General features: G+C 44.0%; 4 non-coding genes across 4 annotated transcripts; all 4 read right to left on the bottom strand.

The window, feature by feature from the left end:
- Positions 1–1,407: 1,407 nt before the first annotated feature.
- Positions 1,408–1,479, bottom strand: trnam-cau (transfer RNA methionine (anticodon CAU)). Its single transcript has one exon. It is a non-coding gene; the product is annotated as a tRNA-Met (tRNA).
- A 1,648-nt stretch (positions 1,480–3,127) lies between these two features.
- Positions 3,128–3,199, bottom strand: trnam-cau (transfer RNA methionine (anticodon CAU)). Its single transcript has one exon. It is a non-coding gene; the product is annotated as a tRNA-Met (tRNA).
- An 8,105-nt stretch (positions 3,200–11,304) lies between these two features.
- On the bottom strand, positions 11,305–11,376 carry trnam-cau (transfer RNA methionine (anticodon CAU)). Its single transcript has one exon. It is a non-coding gene; the product is annotated as a tRNA-Met (tRNA).
- Positions 11,377–16,234: 4,858 nt separating this feature from the next.
- trnam-cau (transfer RNA methionine (anticodon CAU)) lies at positions 16,235–16,306 on the bottom strand. The gene has a single exon. It is a non-coding gene; the product is annotated as a tRNA-Met (tRNA).
- Positions 16,307–17,864: the final 1,558 nt, after the last annotated feature.

Below are 17,864 nucleotides of genomic sequence, written 5' to 3'. Positions count from 1 at the left end.
GAGAGACAGAGAAAGAGACTTAAGAAACCAGGGAGAGACTTTCTAAATCAATGATCTACACCACAAAAAGCAAGGGACATCGTACTCTTGTTTTACACAATAAGAAACACATTTACACAACAGGGAACACAATTAAACAACAGGAAACATCTTGACACAGAAAGGCACTCAGGAAACCAAGGAGAGAGAGAGAAAGAAAGAGACTGAGTAACAGGAGGGAGACAGGGAAAGAGACTGAAGAAATCAAGGAGAGACAGAGAAAGAGACTAAAGAAACCAGGGAAAGACTTTCTGAATCAATGATCTACACCACAAAAAGCAAGGGACATCGTACTCTTGTTTTACACAATAAGAAACACATTTACACAACAGGGAACACAATTAAACAACAGGAAACATCTTGACACAGAAAGGCACTCAGGAAACCAAGGAGAGAGAGAGAAAGAAAGAGACTGAGTAACAGAAGGGAGACAGGGAAAGAGACTGAAGAAACCAGAGAGAGACAGGGAAAGAGACTGAAGAAACCAGGGGGAGGCAGAGAAAGAGACTGAGCAACAAGAGGGAGAGACAGAGAAAGAGACTGAAGAAATCAAGGAGAGACAGAGAAAGAGACTAAAGAAACCAGGGAGAGACTTTCTAAATCAATGATCTACACCACAAAAAGCAAGGGACCTCGTACTCTTGTTTTTAAGATTGTTCTTGAGTCAATATGTTTTTTCTTGTGTACAGATGTTCCATGTTGTGTGAAGGTGTTCCCTGTTGTGTAAATGTGTTCCCTGTTGTGTAAAGGTGTTCCGTGTTGATTAATGTGTTCCCTGCTGTGTAAAGATGTTGCCTGTTGTGTAAAGATGTTTCCTGCTGTGTCAATGTGTTCCCCGTTGTGTAAATGTGTTCCCTCTTGGTTCATGTGTTCCCCGTTGCGCAAATATGTTCCCTGGTGTGTCAAGATGTTTCCTGTTGTTTAATTGTGTTCCCTGTTGTGTAAATGTGTTTCTTATTGTTTAAAGATATTCCCTCTTGTGTAAATGTGTTCCCAGTTGAGTAAAGACGTTCCCTGTTGTGTAAAGCCGTTCCCTGTTGTGTTAATGTGTTCCCTGTTGCTCTCCGTGTCCTCCTCACTCTGTCCATTCGCGAAGGTTGAACTGTGGCCAACAGCACCACCTGCTGGTGGGGTGGGGGCGCTGCCGGAATGATTTGAATGAAAGGGCGAAAGTCGAGGCTGCTGTGTGTTTGCAGCATTTGCAGCTTGTGTTCCTGTGCGAATAAAAGTAATTGGAAAGTTGTGTTTCAGATTGATGTGCTAATTGTAAGGAAGAGGTTTTTGAAAGAAATTGTAAAGTGTGTGAAAAAGTGTAAGCAGCAGAAAATTTTTCTTGTGGTGAATTGTTGAGCTTAAAAAGAACGTTAATAGCAGAAGATGGTTTCGATCCATCGACCTCTGGGTTATGGGCCCAGCACGCTTCCGCTGCGCCACTCTGCTGTACCGCTATTTTGTTCACCAGTTGCATATTAGTGCTGTGTGTTAGCGAGAGATATGCTCCTCCCGTGGCTGTTTTTGAAGGAAAACCATTGCACTGTCATCCCTCACAGTCCCGGACAGAGCAACACACGTTTTGGAAGGCTGACCCTGGCGACACAATATGACAAGGACACTGAGCACCAGCACCAAGAAAGAGAGGGACACAGAAAGGCACTCAGGAAACCAAGGAGAGAGAGAGAAAGAAACAGACTGAGGAACAGGAGGGAGACAGGGAAAGAGACTGAAGAAACCAGAGAGAGACAGGGAAAGAGACTGAAGAAACCAAGGGGAGACAGAGAAAGAGACTGAGTAACAAGAGGGAGAGACAGAGAAAGAGACTGAAGAAATCAAGGAGAGACAGAGAAAGAGACTAAAGAAACCAGGGAGAGACTTTCTAAATCAATGATCTGCACCACAAAAAGCAAGGGACATCGTACTCTTGTTTTGCACAATAAGAAACACATTGACACAACAGGGAACACAATTAAACAACAGGAAACATCTTGACACAGAAAGGCACTCAGGAAACCAAGGAGAGAGAGAGAAAGAAAGAGACTGAGTAACAGGAGGGAGACAGGGAAAGAGACTGAAGAAACCAGAGAGAGACAGGGAAAGAGACTGAAGAAACCAGGGGGAGACAGAGAAAGAGACTGAGTAACAAGAGGGAGAGACAGAGAAAGAGACTGAAGAAATCAAGGAGAGACAGAGAAAGAGACGAAAGAAACCAGGGAGAGACTTTCTAAATCAATGATCTACACCACAAAAAGCAAGGGACCTCGTACTCTTGTTTTTAAGATTGTTCTTGAGTCAATATGTTTTTTCTTGTGTACAGATGTTCCATGTTGTGTGAAGGTGTTCCCTGTTGTGTAAATGTGTTCCCTGTTGTGTAAAGGTGTTCCGTGTTGATTAATGTGTTCCCTGCTGTGTAAAGATGTTGCCTGTTGTGTAAAGATATTTCCTGCTGTGTCAATGTGTTCCCCGTTGTGTAAATGTGTTCCTTGTTGTGTGTTGATATTCCCTGTTGTGTAAATGTATTCCCTGTTGTGTCAAGATGTTAGCCGTTGTGTAAAGATTTTTGCGTTGTGTTAATGTTCCATGTTGTGTAAATGTGTTCCCTGTTGTGCAAAGATGTTCCCTGGTGTGTAAAGATGTTTCCTGTTGTTTGATTGTGTTCCCTGTTGTGTTAATGTGTTTCTTATTGTGTAAAGATATTCCCTCTTGTGTAAATGTGTTCCCAGTTGTGTCAAGACGTTCCCTGTTGTGTAAAGCCGTTCCCTGTTGTGTGAATGTGTTCCCTGTTTCTCTCCGTGTCCTCCTCACTCTGTCCATCAGCGAAGGTTGAACTGTGGCCAACAGCACCACCTGCTGGTGGGGTGGGGGCGCTACCGGAATGATTTGAATGAAAGGGCGAAAGCCGAGGCTGCTGTGTGTTTGCAGCATTTGCAGCTTGTGTTCCTGTGCGAATAAAAGTAATTGGAAAGTTGTGTTTCAGATTGATGTGCTAATTGTAAGGAAGAGGTTTTTGAAAGAAATTGTAAAGTGTGTGAAAAAGTGTGAGCAGCAGAAAATGTTTCATGTGGTGAATTGTTGAGCTTAAAAAGAACGTTAATAGCAGAAGATGGTTTCGATCCATCGACCTCTGGGTTATGGGCCCAGCACGCTTCCGCTGCGCCACTCTGCTTTACCGTTACTTTGTTCACCAGTTGCATATTAGTGCTGTGTGTTAGCAAGAGACATGCTCTTCACGTGGCTGTTTTTGAAGGAAAACCATTGCACTGAAATACCTCACAGTTCCGGACAGAGCAACACACGTTTTGGAAGGCTAACCCTGGCGACACAATGTGACAAGGACACTGAGTACCAGCACCAAGAAAGAGAGGGACACAGAAAGGCACTCAGGAAACCAAGGAGAGAGAGAGAAAGAAAGAGACTGAGTAACAGGAGGGAGACAGGGAAAGAGACTGAAGAAAGCAGGGGGAGACAGGGAAAGAGACTGAGTAACACGAGGGAGAGGTAGAAAGAGATGGAGCAAGACGAGGGCGAGAGGGAAAGACTGAGGGAGATTCAGAGAAAGGGACTGAGTAACACGAGCGAGGAACAGAGAAAGAGACCGTAGAAACGAGAGAGAGACAGAGAAAGAGTCTGATGAAACAAGGGAGAGACAGAGAAAGAGACTGAGTAAGACGAGGAAGAAACAGAGAAAGAGACTGAAGAAACCATAGAAAGACAGAGAAAGAGACTGAAGAAACCAGGGAGATTCAGTGACAGAGACTGAACAAACCAGCGAGAGACAGGGAATGAGATTGGGTAACAAGAGGGAGAAACAGAGAGAGAGATTGAAGAAACCAAGATAGATGGAGAATGAGACTGAATAACAAGAGGGAGAGACAGAGAAAAAGACTGAAGAAATCAAGGAGAGACAGAGAAAGAGACTAAAGAAACCAGGGAGAGACTTTCTAAATCAATGATCTACACCACAAAAAGCAAGGGACATCGCACTCTTGTTTTACACAATAACAAACACATTTACACAACAGGGAACACAATTAAACAACAGGAAACATCTTGACACAGAAAGGCACTCAGGAAACCAAGGAGAGAGAGAGAAAGAAAGAGACTGAGTAACAGGATGGAGACAGGGAAAGAGACTGAAGAAACCAGAGAGAGACAGGGAAAGAGACTGAAGAAACCAGGGGGAGGCAGAGAAAGAGACTGAGTAACAAGAGGGAGAGACAGAGAAAGAGACTGAAGAAATCAAGGAGAGACAGAGAAAGAGACTAAAGAAACCAGGGAGAGACTTTCGAAATCAATGATCCACACCACAAAAAGCAAGGGACATCGTACTCTTGTTTTACACAATAAGAAACACATTTACACAACAGGGAACACAATTAAACAACAGGAAACATCTTGACACAAAAAGGCACTCAGGAAACCAAGGAGAGAGAGAGAAAGAAAGAGACTGAGTAACAGGAGGGAGACAGGGAAAGAGACTGAAGAAATCAAGGAGAGACAGAGAAAGAGACTAAAGAAACCAGGGAAAGACTTTCTGAATCAATGATCTACACCACAAAAAGCAAGGGACATCGTACTCTTGTTTTACACAATAAGAAACACATTTACACAACAGGGAACACAATTAAACAACAGGAAACATCTTGACACAGAAAGGCACTCAGGAAACCAAGGAGAGAGAGAGAAAGAAAGAGACTGAGTAACAGAAGGGAGACAGGGAAAGAGACTGAAGAAACCAGAGAGAGACAGGGAAAGAGAATGAAGAAACCAGGGGGAGGCAGAGAAAGAGACTGAGCAACAAGAGGGAGAGACAGAGAAAGAGACTGAAGAAATCAAGGAGAGACAGAGAAAGAGACGAAAGAAACCAGGGAGAGACTTTCTAAATCAATGATCTACACCACAAAAAGCAAGGGACCTCGTACTCTTGTTTTTAAGATTGTTCTTGAGTCAATATGTTTTTTCTTGTGTACAGATGTTCCATGTTGTGTGAAGGTGTTCCCTGTTGTGTAAATGTGTTCCCTGTTGTGTAAAGGTGTTCCGTGTTGATTAATGTGTTCCCTGCTGTGGAAAGATGTTGCCTGTTGTGTAAAGATGTTTCCTGCTGTGTCAATGTGTTCCCCGTTGTGTAAATGTGTTCCCTCTTGGTTCATGTGTTCCCCGTTGCGCAAAGATGTTCCCTGGTGTGTCAAGATGTTTCCTGTTGTTTAATTGTGTTCCCTGTTGTGTAAATGTGTTTCTTATTGTTTAAAGATATTCCCTCTTGTGTAAATGTGTTCCCAGTTGAGTCAAGACGTTCCCTGTTGTGTAAAGCCGTTCCCTGTTGTGTTAATGTGTTCCCTGTTGCTCTCCGTGTCCTCCTCACTCTGTCCATTCGCGAAGGTTGAACTGTGGCCAACAGCACCACCTGCTGGTGGGGTGGGGGCGCTGCCGGAATGATTTGAATGAAAGGGCGAAAGTCGAGGCTGCTGTGTGTTTGCAGCATTTGCAGCTTGTGTTCCTGTGCGAATAAAAGTAATTGGAAAGTTGTGTTTCAGATTGATGTGCTAATTGTAAGGAAGAGGTTTTTGAAAGAAATTGTAAAGTGTGTGAAAAAGTGTAAGCAGCAGAAAATTTTTCTTGTGGTGAATTGTTGAGCTTAAAAAGAACGTTAATAGCAGAAGATGGTTTCGATCCATCGACCTCTGGGTTATGGACCGAGCACGCTTCCGCTGCGCCTCTCTGCTGTACCGCTATTTTGTTCACCAGTTGCATATTAGTGCTGTGTGTTAGCGAGAGATATGCTCCTCCCGTGGCTGTTTTTGAAGGAAAACCATTGCACTGTAATACCTCACAGTCCCGGACAGAGCAACACACGTTTTGGAAGGCTGACCCTGGCGACACAATATGACAAGGACACTGAGCACCAGCACCAAGAAAGAGAGGGACACAGAAAGGCACTCAGGAAACCAAGGAGAGAGAGAGAAAGAAACAGACTGAGGAACAGGAGGGAGACAGGGAAAGAGACTGAAGAAACCAGAGAGAGACAGGGAAAGAGACTGATGAAACCAGGGGGAGACAGGGAAAGAGACTGAGTAACACGAGGGAGAGGTAGAAAGAGATGGAGCAAGACGAGGGCGAGAGGGAAAGACTGAGGGAGATTCAGAGAAAGGGACTGAGTAACACGAGCGAGGAACAGAGAAAGAGACCGTAGAAACGAGAGAGAGACAGAGAAAGAGACTGATGAAACAAGGGAGAGACTGAGAAAGAGATTGAGTAAGACGAGGAAGAAACAGAGAAAGAGACTGAAGAAACCATAGAGAGACAGAGAAAGAGACTGAAGAAACCAGGGAGAGTCAGTGACAGAGACTGAACAAACCAGGGAGAGACAGGGAATGAGACTGGGTAACACGAGGGAGAAACAGAGAGAGAGATTGAAGAAACCAAGAGAGACAGAGAAGGAGACTGAGTAACAAGAGGGAGAGACAGAGAAAAAGACTGAAGAAATCAAGGAGAGACAGAGAAAGAGACTAAAGAAACCAGGGAGAGACTTTCTAAATCAATGATCTACACCACAAAAAGCAAGGGACATCGCACTCTTGTTTTACACAATAAGAAACACATTTACACAACAGGGAACACAATTAAACAACAGGAAACATCTTGACACAGAAAGGCACTCAGGAAACCAAGGAGGGAGAGAGAAAGAAAGAGACTGAGTAACAGGATGGAGACAGTGAAAGATAGTGAAGAAACCAGAGAGAGACAGGGAAAGAGACTGAAGAAACCAGGGGGAGACAGAGAAAGAGACTGAGTAACAAGAGGGAGAGACAGAGAAAGAGACTGAAGAAATCAAGGAGAGACAGAGAAAGAGACTAAAGAAACCAGGGAGAGACTTTCTAAATCAATGATCTACACCACAAAAAGCAAGGGACATCGTACTCTTGTTTTACACAATAAGAAACACATTTACACAACAGGGAACACAATTAAACAACAGGAAACATCTTGACACAGAAAGGCACTCAGGAAACCAAGGAGAGAGAGAGAAAGAAAGAGACTGAGTAACAGGAGGGAGACAGGGAAAGAGACTGAAGAAATCAAGGAGAGACAGAGAAAGAGACTAAAGAAACCAGGGAGAGACTTTCTAAATCAATGATCTACACCACAAAAAGCAAGGGACATCGCACTCTTGTTTTACACAATAAGAAACACATTTACACAACAGGGAACACAATTAAACAACAGGAAACATCTTGACACAGAAAGGCACTCAGGAAACCAAGGAGAGAGAGAGAAAGAAAGAGACTGAGTAACAGGATGGAGACAGGGAAAGAGACTGAAGAAACCAGAGAGAGACAGGGAAAGAGACTGAAGAAACCAGGGGGAGACAGAGAAAGAGACTGAGTAACAAGAGGGAGAGACAGAGAAAGAGACTGAAGAAATCAAGGAGAGACAGAGAAAGAGACTAAAGAAACCAGTGAGAGACTTTCTAAATCAATGATCTACACCACAAAAAGCAAGGGACCTCGTACTCTTGTTTTTAAGATTGTTCTTGAGTCAATATGTTTTTTCTTGTGTACAGATGTTCCATGTTGTGTGAAGGTGTTCCCTGTTGTGTAAATGTGTTCCCTGTTGTGTAAAGGTGTTCCGTGTTGATTAATGTGTTCCCTGCTGTGTAAAGATGTTGCCTGTTGTGTAAAGATGTTTCCTGCTGTGTCAATGTGTTCCCCGTTGTGTAAATGTGTTCCCTCTTGGTTCATGTGTTCCCCGTTGCGCAAAGATGTTCCCTGGTGTGTCAAGATGTTTCCTGTTGTTTAATTGTGTTCCCTGTTGTGTAAATGTGTTTCTTATTGTTTAAAGATATTCCCTCTTGTGTAAATGTGTTCCCAGTTGAGTCAAGACGTTCCCTGTTGTGTAAAGCCGTTCCCTGTTGTGTTAATGTGTTCCCTGTTGCTCTCCGTGTCCTCCTCACTCTGTCCATTCGCGAAGGTTGAACTGTGGCCAACAGCACCACCTGCTGGTGGGGTGGGGGCGCTGCCGGAATGATTTGAATGAAAGGGCGAAAGTCGAGGCTGCTGTGTGTTTGCAGCATTTGCAGCTTGTGTTCCTGTGCGAATAAAAGTAATTGGAAAGTTGTGTTTCAGATTGATGTGCTAATTGTAAGGAAGAGGTTTTTGAAAGAAATTGTAAAGTGTGTGAAAAAGTGTAAGCAGCAGAAAATTTTTCTTGTGGTGAATTGTTGAGCTTAAAAAGAACGTTAATAGCAGAAGATGGTTTCGATCCATCGATCTCTGGGTTATGGGCCCAGCACGCTTCCGCTGCGCCACTCTGCTGTACCGCTATTTTGTTCACCAGTTGCATATTAGTGCTGTGTGTTAGCGAGAGATATGCTCCTCCCGTGGCTGTTTTTGAAGGAAAACCATTGCACTGTCACACATCACAGTCCCGGACAGAGCAACACACGTTTTGGAAGGCTGACCCTGGCGACACAATATAACAAGGACACTGAGCACCAGCACCAAGAAAGAGAGGGACACAGAAAGGCACTCAGGAAACCAAGGAGAGAGAGAGAAAGAAACAGACTGAGGAACAGGAGGGAGACAGGGAAAGAGACTGAAGAAACCAGAGAGAGACAGGGAAAGAGACTGATGAAACCAGGGGGAGACAGGGAAAGAGACTGAGTAACACGAGGGAGAGGTAGAAAGAGATGGAGCAAGACGAGGGCGAGAGGGAAAGACTGAGGGAGATTCAGAGAAAGGGACTGAGTAACACGAGCGAGGAACAGAGAAAGAGACCGTAGAAACGAGAGAGAGACAGAGAAAGAGACTGATGAAACAAGGGAGAGACTGAGAAAGAGATTGAGTAAGACGAGGAAGAAACAGAGAAAGAGACTGAAGAAACCATAGAGAGACAGAGAAAGAGACTGAAGAAACCAGGGAGAGTCAGTGACAGAGACTGAACAAAGCAGGGAGAGACAGGGAATGAGACTGGGTAACACGAGGGAGAAACAGAGAGAGAGATTGAAGAAACCAAGAGAGACAGAGAAGGAGACTGAGTAACAAGAGGGAGAGACAGAGAAAAAGACTGAAGAAATCAAGGAGAGACAGAGAAAGAGACTAAAGAAACCAGGGAGAGACTTTCTAAATCAATGATCTACACCACAAAAAGCAAGGGACATCGCACTCTTGTTTTACACAATAACAAACACATTTACACAACAGGGAACACAATTAAACAACAGGAAACATCTTGACACAGAAAGGCACTCAGGAAACCAAGGAGGGAGAGAGAAAGAAAGAGACTGAGTAACAGGATGGAGACAGTGAAAGAGACTGAAGAAACCAGAGAGAGACAGGGAAAGAGACTGAAGAAACCAGGGGGAGACAGAGAAAGAGACTGAGTAACAAGAGGGAGAGACAGAGAAAGAGACTGAAGAAATCAAGGAGAGACAGAGAAAGAGACTAAAGAAACCAGGGAGAGACTTTCTAAATCAATGATCTACACCACAAAAAGCAAGGGACATCGCACTCTTGTTTTACACAATACCAAACACATTTACACAACAGGGAACACAATTAAACAACAGGAAACATCTTGACACAGAAAGGCACTCAGGAAACCAAGGAGAGAGAGAGAAAGAAAGAGACTGAGTAACAGGAGGGAGACAGGGAAAGAGGCTGAAGAAACCAGAGAGAGACAGGGAAAGAGACTGAAGAAACCAGGGGGAGACAGAGAAAGAGACTGAGTAACAAGAGGGAGAGACAGAGAAAGAGACTGAAGAAATCAAGGAGAGACAGAGAAAGAGACTAAAGAAACCAGGGAGAGACTTTCTAAATCAATGATCTACACCACAAAAAGCAAGGGACATCGTACTCTTGTTTTACACAATAAGAAACACATTTACACAACAGGGAACACAATTAAACAACAGGAAACATCTTGACACAGAAAGGCACTCAGGAAACCAAGGAGAGAGAGAGAAAGAAAGAGACTGAGTAACAGGAGGGAGACAGGGAAAGAGACTGAAGAAACCAGAGAGAGACAGGGAAAGAGACTGAAGAAACCAGGGGGAGACAGAGAAAGAGACTGAGTAACAAGAGGGAGAGACAGAGAAAGAGACTGAAGAAATCAAGGAGAGACAGAGAAAGAGACTAAAGAAACCAGGGAGAGACTTTCTAAATCAATGATCTGCACCACAAAAAGCAAGGGACATCGCACTCTTGTTTTACACAATAACAAACACATTTACACAACAGGGAACACAATTAAACAACAGGAAACATCTTGACACAGAAAGGCACTCAGGAAACCAAGGAGAGAGAGAGAAAGAAAGAGACTGAGTAACAGGAGGGAGACAGGGAAAGAGACTGAAGAAACCAGAGAGAGACAGGGAAAGAGACTGAAGAAACCAGGGGGAGACAGAGAAAGAGACTGAGTAACAAGAGGGAGAGACAGAGAAAGAGACTGAAGAAATCAAGGAGAGACAGAGAAAGAGACTAAAGAAACCAGGGAGAGACTTTCTAAATCAATGATCTACACCACAAAAAGCAAGGGACCTCGTACTCTTGTTTTTAAGATTGTTCTTGAGTCAATATGTTTTTTCTTGTGTGCAGATGTTCCATGTTGTGTGAAGGTGTTCCCTGTTGTGTAAATGTGTTCCCTGTTGTGTAAAGGTGTTCCGTGTTGATTAATGTGTTCCCTGCTGTGTAAAGATGTTGCCTGTTGTGTAAAGATGTTTCCTGCTGTGTCAATGTGTTCCCCGTTGTGTAAATGTGTTCCCTCTTGGTTCATGTGTTCCCCGTTGCGCAAAGATGTTCCCTGGTGTGTCAAGATGTTTCCTGTTGTTTAATTGTGTTCCCTGTTGTGTAAATGTGTTTCTTATTGTTTAAAGATATTCCCTCTTGTGTAAATGTGTTCCCAGTTGAGTCAAGACGTTCCCTGTTGTGTAAAGCCGTTCCCTGTTGTGTTAATGTGTTCCCTGTTGCTCTCCGTGTCCTCCTCACTCTGTCCATTCGCGAAGGTTGAACTGTGGCCAACAGCACCACCTGCTGGTGGGGTGGGGGCGCTGCCGGAATGATTTGAATGAAAGGGCGAAAGTCGAGGCTGCTGTGTGTTTGCAGCATTTGCAGCTTGTGTTCCTGTGCGAATAAAAGTAATTGGAAAGTTGTGTTTCAGATTGATGTGCTAATTGTAAGGAAGAGGTTTTTGAAAGAAATTGTAAAGTGTGTGAAAAAGTGTAAGCAGCAGAAAATTTTTCTTGTGGTGAATTGTTGAGCTTAAAAAGAACGTTAATAGCAGAAGATGGTTTCGATCCATCGACCTCTGGGTTATGGGCCCAGCACGCTTCCGCTGCGCCACTCTGCTGTACCGCTATTTTGTTCACCAGTTGCATATTAGTGCTGTGTGTTAGCGAGAGATATGCTCCTCCCGTGGCTGTTTTTGAAGGAAAACCATTGCACTGTCATACCTCACAGTCCCGGACAGAGCAACACACGTTTTGGAAGGCTGACCCTGGCGACACAATATGACAAGGACACTGAGCACCAGCACCAAGAAAGAGAGGGACACAGAAAGGCACTCAGGAAACCAAGGAGAGAGAGAGAAAGAAACAGACTGAGGAACAGGAGGGAGACAGGGAAAGAGACTGAAGAAACCAGAGAGAGACAGGGAAAGAGACTGATGAAACCAGGGGGAGACAGGGAAAGAGACTGAGTAACACGAGGGAGAGGTAGAAAGAGATGGAGCAAGACGAGGGCGAGAGGGAAAGACTGAGGGAGATTCAGAGAAAGGGACTGAGTAACACGAGCGAGGAACAGAGAAAGAGACCGTAGAAACGAGAGAGAGACAGAGAAAGAGACTGATGAAACAAGGGAGAGACTGAGAAAGAGATTGAGTAAGACGAGGAAGAAACAGAGAAAGAGACTGAAGAAACCATAGAGAGACAGAGAAAGAGACTGAAGAAACCAGGGAGAGTCAGTGACAGAGACTGAACAAAGCAGGGAGAGACAGGGAATGAGACTGGGTAACACGAGGGAGAAACAGAGAGAGAGATTGAAGAAAACAAGAGAGACAGAGAAGGAGACTGAGTAACAAGAGGGAGAGACAGAGAAAAAGACTGAAGAAATCAAGGAGAGACAGAGAAAGAGACTAAAGAAACCAGGGAGAGACTTTCTAAATCAATGATCTACACCACAAAAAGCAAGGGACATCGCACTCTTGTTTTACACAATAACAAACACATTTACACAACAGGGAATACAATTAAACAACAGGAAACATCTTGACACAGAAAGGCACTCAGGAAACCAAGGAGAGAGAGAGAAAGAAAGAGACTGAGTAACAGGATGGAGACAGGGAAAGAGACTGAAGAAACCAGAGAGAGACAGGGAAAGAGACTGAAGAAACCAGGGGGAGACAGAGAAAGAGACTGAGTAACAAGAGGGAGAGACAGAGAAAGGGACTGAAGAAATCAAGGAGAGACAGAGAAAGAGACTAAAGAAACCAGGGAGAGACTTTCTAAATCAATGATCTACACCACAAAAAGCAAGGAACATCGCACTCTTGTTTTACACAATAACAAACACATTTACACAACAGGGAACACAATTAAACAACAGGAAACATCTTGACACAGAAAGGCACTCAGGAAACCAAGGAGAGAGAGAGAAAGAAAGAGACTGAGTAACAGGAGGGAGACAGGGAAAGAGACTGAAGAAACCAGAGAGAGACAGGGAAAGAGACTGAAGAAACCAGGGGGAGACAGAGAAAGAGACTGAGTAACAAGAGGGAGAGACAGAGAAAGAGACTGAAGAAATCAAGGAGAGACAGAGAAAGAGACTAAAGAAACCAGGGAGAGACTTTCTAAATCAATGATCTACACCACAAAAAGCAAGGGACCTCGTACTCTTGTTTTTAAGATTGTTCTTGAGTCAATATGTTTTTTCTTGTGTACAGATGTTCCATGTTGTGTGAAGGTGTTCCCTGTTGTGTAAATGTGTTCCCTGTTGTGTAAAGGTGTTCCGTGTTGATTAATGTGTTCCCTGCTGTGTAAAGATGTTGCCTGTTGTGTAAAGATGTTTCCTGCTGTGTCAATGTGTTCCCCGTTGTGTAAATGTGTTCCCTCTTGGTTCATGTGTTCCCCGTTGCGCAAAGATGTTCCCTGGTGTGTCAAGATGTTTCCTGTTGTTTAATTGTGTTCCCTGTTGTGTAAATGTGTTTCTTATTGTTTAAAGATATTCCCTCTTGTGTAAATGTGTTCCCAGTTGTGTCAAGACGTTCCCTGTTGTGTAAAGCCGTTCCCTGTTGTGTGAATGTGTTCCCTGTTGCTCTCCGTGTCCTCCTCACTCTGTCCATTCGCGAAGGTTGAACTGTGGCCAACAGCACCACCTGCTGGTGGGGTGGGGGCGCTGCCGGAATGATTTGAATGAAAGGGCGAAAGTCGAGGCTGCTGTGTGTTTGCAGCATTTGCAGCTTGTGTTCCTGTGCGAATAAAAGTAATTGGAAAGTTGTGTTTCAGATTGATGTGCTAATTGTAAGGAAGAGGTTTTTGAAAGAAATTGTAAAGTGTGTGAAAAAGTGTAAGCAGCAGAAAATTTTTCTTGTGGTGAATTGTTGAGCTTAAAAAGAACGTTAATAGCAGAAGATGGTTTCGATCCATCGACCTCTGGGTTATGGGCCCAGCACGCTTCCGCTGCGCCACTCTGCTGTACCGCTATTTTGTTCACCAGTTGCATATTAGTGCTGTGTGTTAGCGAGAGATATGCTTCTCCCGTGGCTGTTTTTGAAGGAAAACCATTGCACTGTCATGCCTCACAGTCCCGGAAAGAGCAACACACGTTTTGGAAGGCTGACCCTGGCGACACAATATGACAAGGACACTGAGCACAAGCACCAAGAAAGAGAGGGACACAGAAAGGCACTCAGGAAACCAAGGAGAGAGAGAGAAAGAAACAGACTGAGGAACAGGAGGGAGACAGGGAAAGAGACTGAAGAAACCAGAGAGAGACAGGGAAAGAGACTGATGAAACCAGGGGGAGACAGGGAAAGAGACTGAGTAACACGAGGGAGAGGTAGAAAGAGATGGAGCAAGACGAGGGCGAGAGGGAAAGACTGAGGGAGATTCAGAGAAAGGGACTGAGTAACGCGAGCGAGGAACAGAGAAAGAGACCGTAGAAACGAGAGAGAGACAGAGAAAGAGACTGATGAAACAAGGGAGAGACTGAGAAAGAGATTGAGTAAGACGAGGAAGAAACAGAGAAAGAGACTGAAGAAACCATAGAGAGACAGAGAAAGAGACTGAAGAAACCAGGGAGAGTCAGTGACAGAGACTGAACAAAGCAGGGAGAGACAGGGAATGAGACTGGGTAACACGAGGGAGAAACAGAGAGAGAGATTGAAGAAACCAAGAGAGACAGAGAAGGAGACTGAGTAACAAGAGGGAGAGACAGAGAAAAAGACTGAAGAAATCAAGGAGAGACAGAGAAAGAGACTAAAGAAACCAGGGAGAGACTTTCTAAATCAATGATCTACACCACAAAAAGCAAGGGACATCGCACTCTTGTTTTACACAATAACAAACACATTTACACAACAGGGAACACAATTAAACAACAGGAAACATCTTGACACAGAAAGGCACTCAGGAAACCAAGGAGGGAGAGAGAAAGAAAGAGACTGAGTAACAGGATGGAGACAGTGAAAGAGACTGAAGAAACCAGAGAGAGACAGGGAAAGAGACTGAAGAAACCAGGGGGAGACAGAGAAAGAGACTGAGTAACAAGAGGGAGAGACAGAGAAAGAGACTGAAGAAATCAAGGAGAGACAGAGAAAGAGACTAAAGAAACCAGGGAGAGACTTTCTAAATCAATGATCTACACCACAAAAAGCAAGGGACATCGTACTCTTGTTTTACACAATAACAAACACATTTACACAACAGGGAACACAATTAAACAACAGGAAACATCTTGACACAGAAAGGCACTCAGGAAACCAAGGAGAGAGAGAGAAAGAAAGAGACTGAGTAACAGGATGGAGACAGGGAAAGAGACTGAAGAAATCAAGGAGAGACAGAGAAAGAGACGAAAGAAACCAGGGAGAGACTTTCTAAATCAATGATCTACACCACAAAAAGCAAGGTACATCGTACTCTTGTTTTACACAATAAGAAACACATTTACACAACAGGGAACACAATTAAACAACAGGAAACATCTTGACACAGAAAGGCACTCAGGAAACCAAGGAGAGAGAGAGAAAGAAAGAGACTGAGTAACAGAAGGGAGACAGGGAAAGAGACTGAAGAAACCAGAGAGAGACAGGGAAAGAGACTGAAGAAACCAGGGGGAGACAGAGAAAGAGACTGAGTAACAAGAGGGAGAGACAGAGAAAGAGACTGATGAAATCAAGGAGAGACAGAGAAAGAGACTAAAGAAACCAGGGAGAGACTTTCTAAATCAATGATCTACACCACAAAAAGCAAGGGACCTCGTACTCTTGTTTTTAAGATTGTTCTTGAGTCAATATGTTTTTTCTTGTGTACAGATGTTCCATGTTGTGTGAAGGTGTTCCCTGTTGTGTAAATGTGTTCCCTGTTGTGTAAAGGTGTTCCGTGTTGATTAATGTGTTCCCTGCTGTGTAAAGATGTTGCCTGTTGTGTAAAGATGTTTCCTGCTGTGTCAATGTGTTCCCCGTTGTGTAAATGTGTTCCCTCTTGGTTCATGTGTTCCCCGTTGCGCAAAGATGTTCCCTGGTGTGTCAAGATGTTTCCTGTTGTTTAATTGTGTTCCCTGTTGTGTAAATGTGTTTCTTATTGTTTAAAGATATTCCCTCTTGTGTAAATGTGTTCCCAGTTGAGTCAAGACGTTCCCTGTTGTGTAAAGCCGTTCCCTGTTGTGTTAATGTGTTCCCTGTTGCTCTCCGTGTCCTCCTCACTCTGTCCATTCGCGAAGGTTGAACTGTGGCCAACAGCACCACCTGCTGGTGGGGTGGGGGCGCTGCCGGAATGATTTGAATGAAAGGGCGAAAGTCGAGGCTGCTGTGTGTTTGCAGCATTTGCAGCTTGTGTTCCTGTGCGAATAAAAGTAATTGGAAAGTTGTGTTTCAGATTGATGTGCTAATTGTAAGGAAGAGGTTTTTGAAAGAAATTGTAAAGTGTGTGAAAAAGTGTAAGCAGCAGAAAATTTTTCTTGTGGGGAATTGTTGAGCTTAAAAGGAACGTTAATAGCAGAGGATGGTTTCGATCCATCGACCTCTGGGTTATGGGCCCAGCACGCTTCCGCTGCGCCACTCTGCTGTACCGCTATTTTGTTCACCAGTTGCATATTAGTGCTGTGTGTTAGCGAGAGATATGCTCCTCCCGTGGCTGTTTTTGAAGGAAAACCATTGCACTGTAATACCTCACAGTCCCGGACAGAGCAACACACGTTTTGGAAGGCTGACCCTGGCGACACAATATGACAAGGACACTGAGCACCAGCACCAAGAAAGAGAGGGACATAGAAAGGCACTCAGGAAACCAAGGAAAGAGAGAGAAAGAAACAGACTGAGGAACAGGAGGGAGACAGGGAAAGAGACTGAAGAAACCAGAGAGAGACAGGGAAAGAGACTGATGAAACCAGGGGGAGACAGGGAAAGAGACTGAGTAACACGAGGGAGAGGTAGAAAGAGATGGAGCAAGACGAGGGCGAGAGGGAAAGACTGAGGGAGATTCAGAGAAAGGGACTGAGTAACACGAGCGAGGAACAGAGAAAGAGACCGTAGAAACGAGAGAGAGACAGAGAAAGAGACTGATGAAACAAGGGAGAGACAGAGAAAGAGACTGAGTAAGACGAGGAAGAAACAGAGAAAGAGACTGAAGAAACCATAGAGAGACAGAGAAAGAGACTGAGTAACAAGAGGGAGAGACAGAGAAAGAGACTGAAGAAACCAGGGGGAGACAGAGAAAGAGACTGAGTAACAAGAGGGAGAGACAGAGAAAGAGACTGATGAAATCAAGGAGAGACAGAGAAAGAGACTAAAGAAACCAGGGAGAGACTTTCTAAATCAATGATCTACACCACAAAAAGCAAGGGACATCGTACTCTTGTTTTACACAATAAGAAACACATTTACACAACAGGGAACACAATTAAACAACAGGAAACATCTTGACACAGAAAGGCACTCAGGAAACCAAGGAGAGAGAGAGAAAGAAAGAGACTGAGTAACAGGAGGGAGACAGGGAAAGAGACTGAAGAAACCAGAGAGAGACAGGGAAAGAGACTGAAGAAACCAGGGGGAGACAGAGAAAGAGACTGAGTAACAAGAGGGAGAGACAGAGAAAGAGACTGAAGAAATCAAGGAGAGACAGAGAAAGAGACTAAAGAAACCAGGGAGAGACTTTCTAAATCAATGATGTACACCACAAAAAGCAAGGGACCTCGTACTCTTGTTTTTAAGATTGTTCTTGAGTCAATATGTTTTTTCTTGTGTACAGATGTTCCATGTTGTGTGAAGGTGTTCCCTGTTGTGTAAATGTGTTCCCTGTTGTGTAAAGGTGTTCCGTGTTGATTAATGTGTTCCCTGCTGTGTAAAGATGTTGCCTGTTGTGTAAAGATGTTTCCTGCTGTGTCAATGTGTTCCCCGTTGTGTAAATGTGTTCCCTCTTGGTTCATGTGTTCCCCGTTGCGCAAAGATGTCCCCTGGTGTGTCAAGATGTTTCCTGTTGTTTAATTGTGTTCCCTGTTGTGTAAATGTGTTTCTTATTGTTTAAAGATATTCCCTCTTGTGTAAATGTGTTCCCAGTTGAGTCAAGACGTTCCCTGTTGTGTAAAGCCGTTCCCTGTTGTGTTAATGTGTTCCCTGTTGCTCTC

This window comes from Heptranchias perlo, unplaced genomic scaffold (assembly GCF_035084215.1).
Source record: "Heptranchias perlo isolate sHepPer1 unplaced genomic scaffold, sHepPer1.hap1 HAP1_SCAFFOLD_242, whole genome shotgun sequence".
Taxonomy (NCBI): domain Eukaryota; kingdom Metazoa; phylum Chordata; class Chondrichthyes; order Hexanchiformes; family Hexanchidae; genus Heptranchias; species Heptranchias perlo.
The sequence above is the reverse complement of the archived record's forward strand: the minus strand, read 5'-3'. Positions and strand labels throughout refer to the sequence as shown.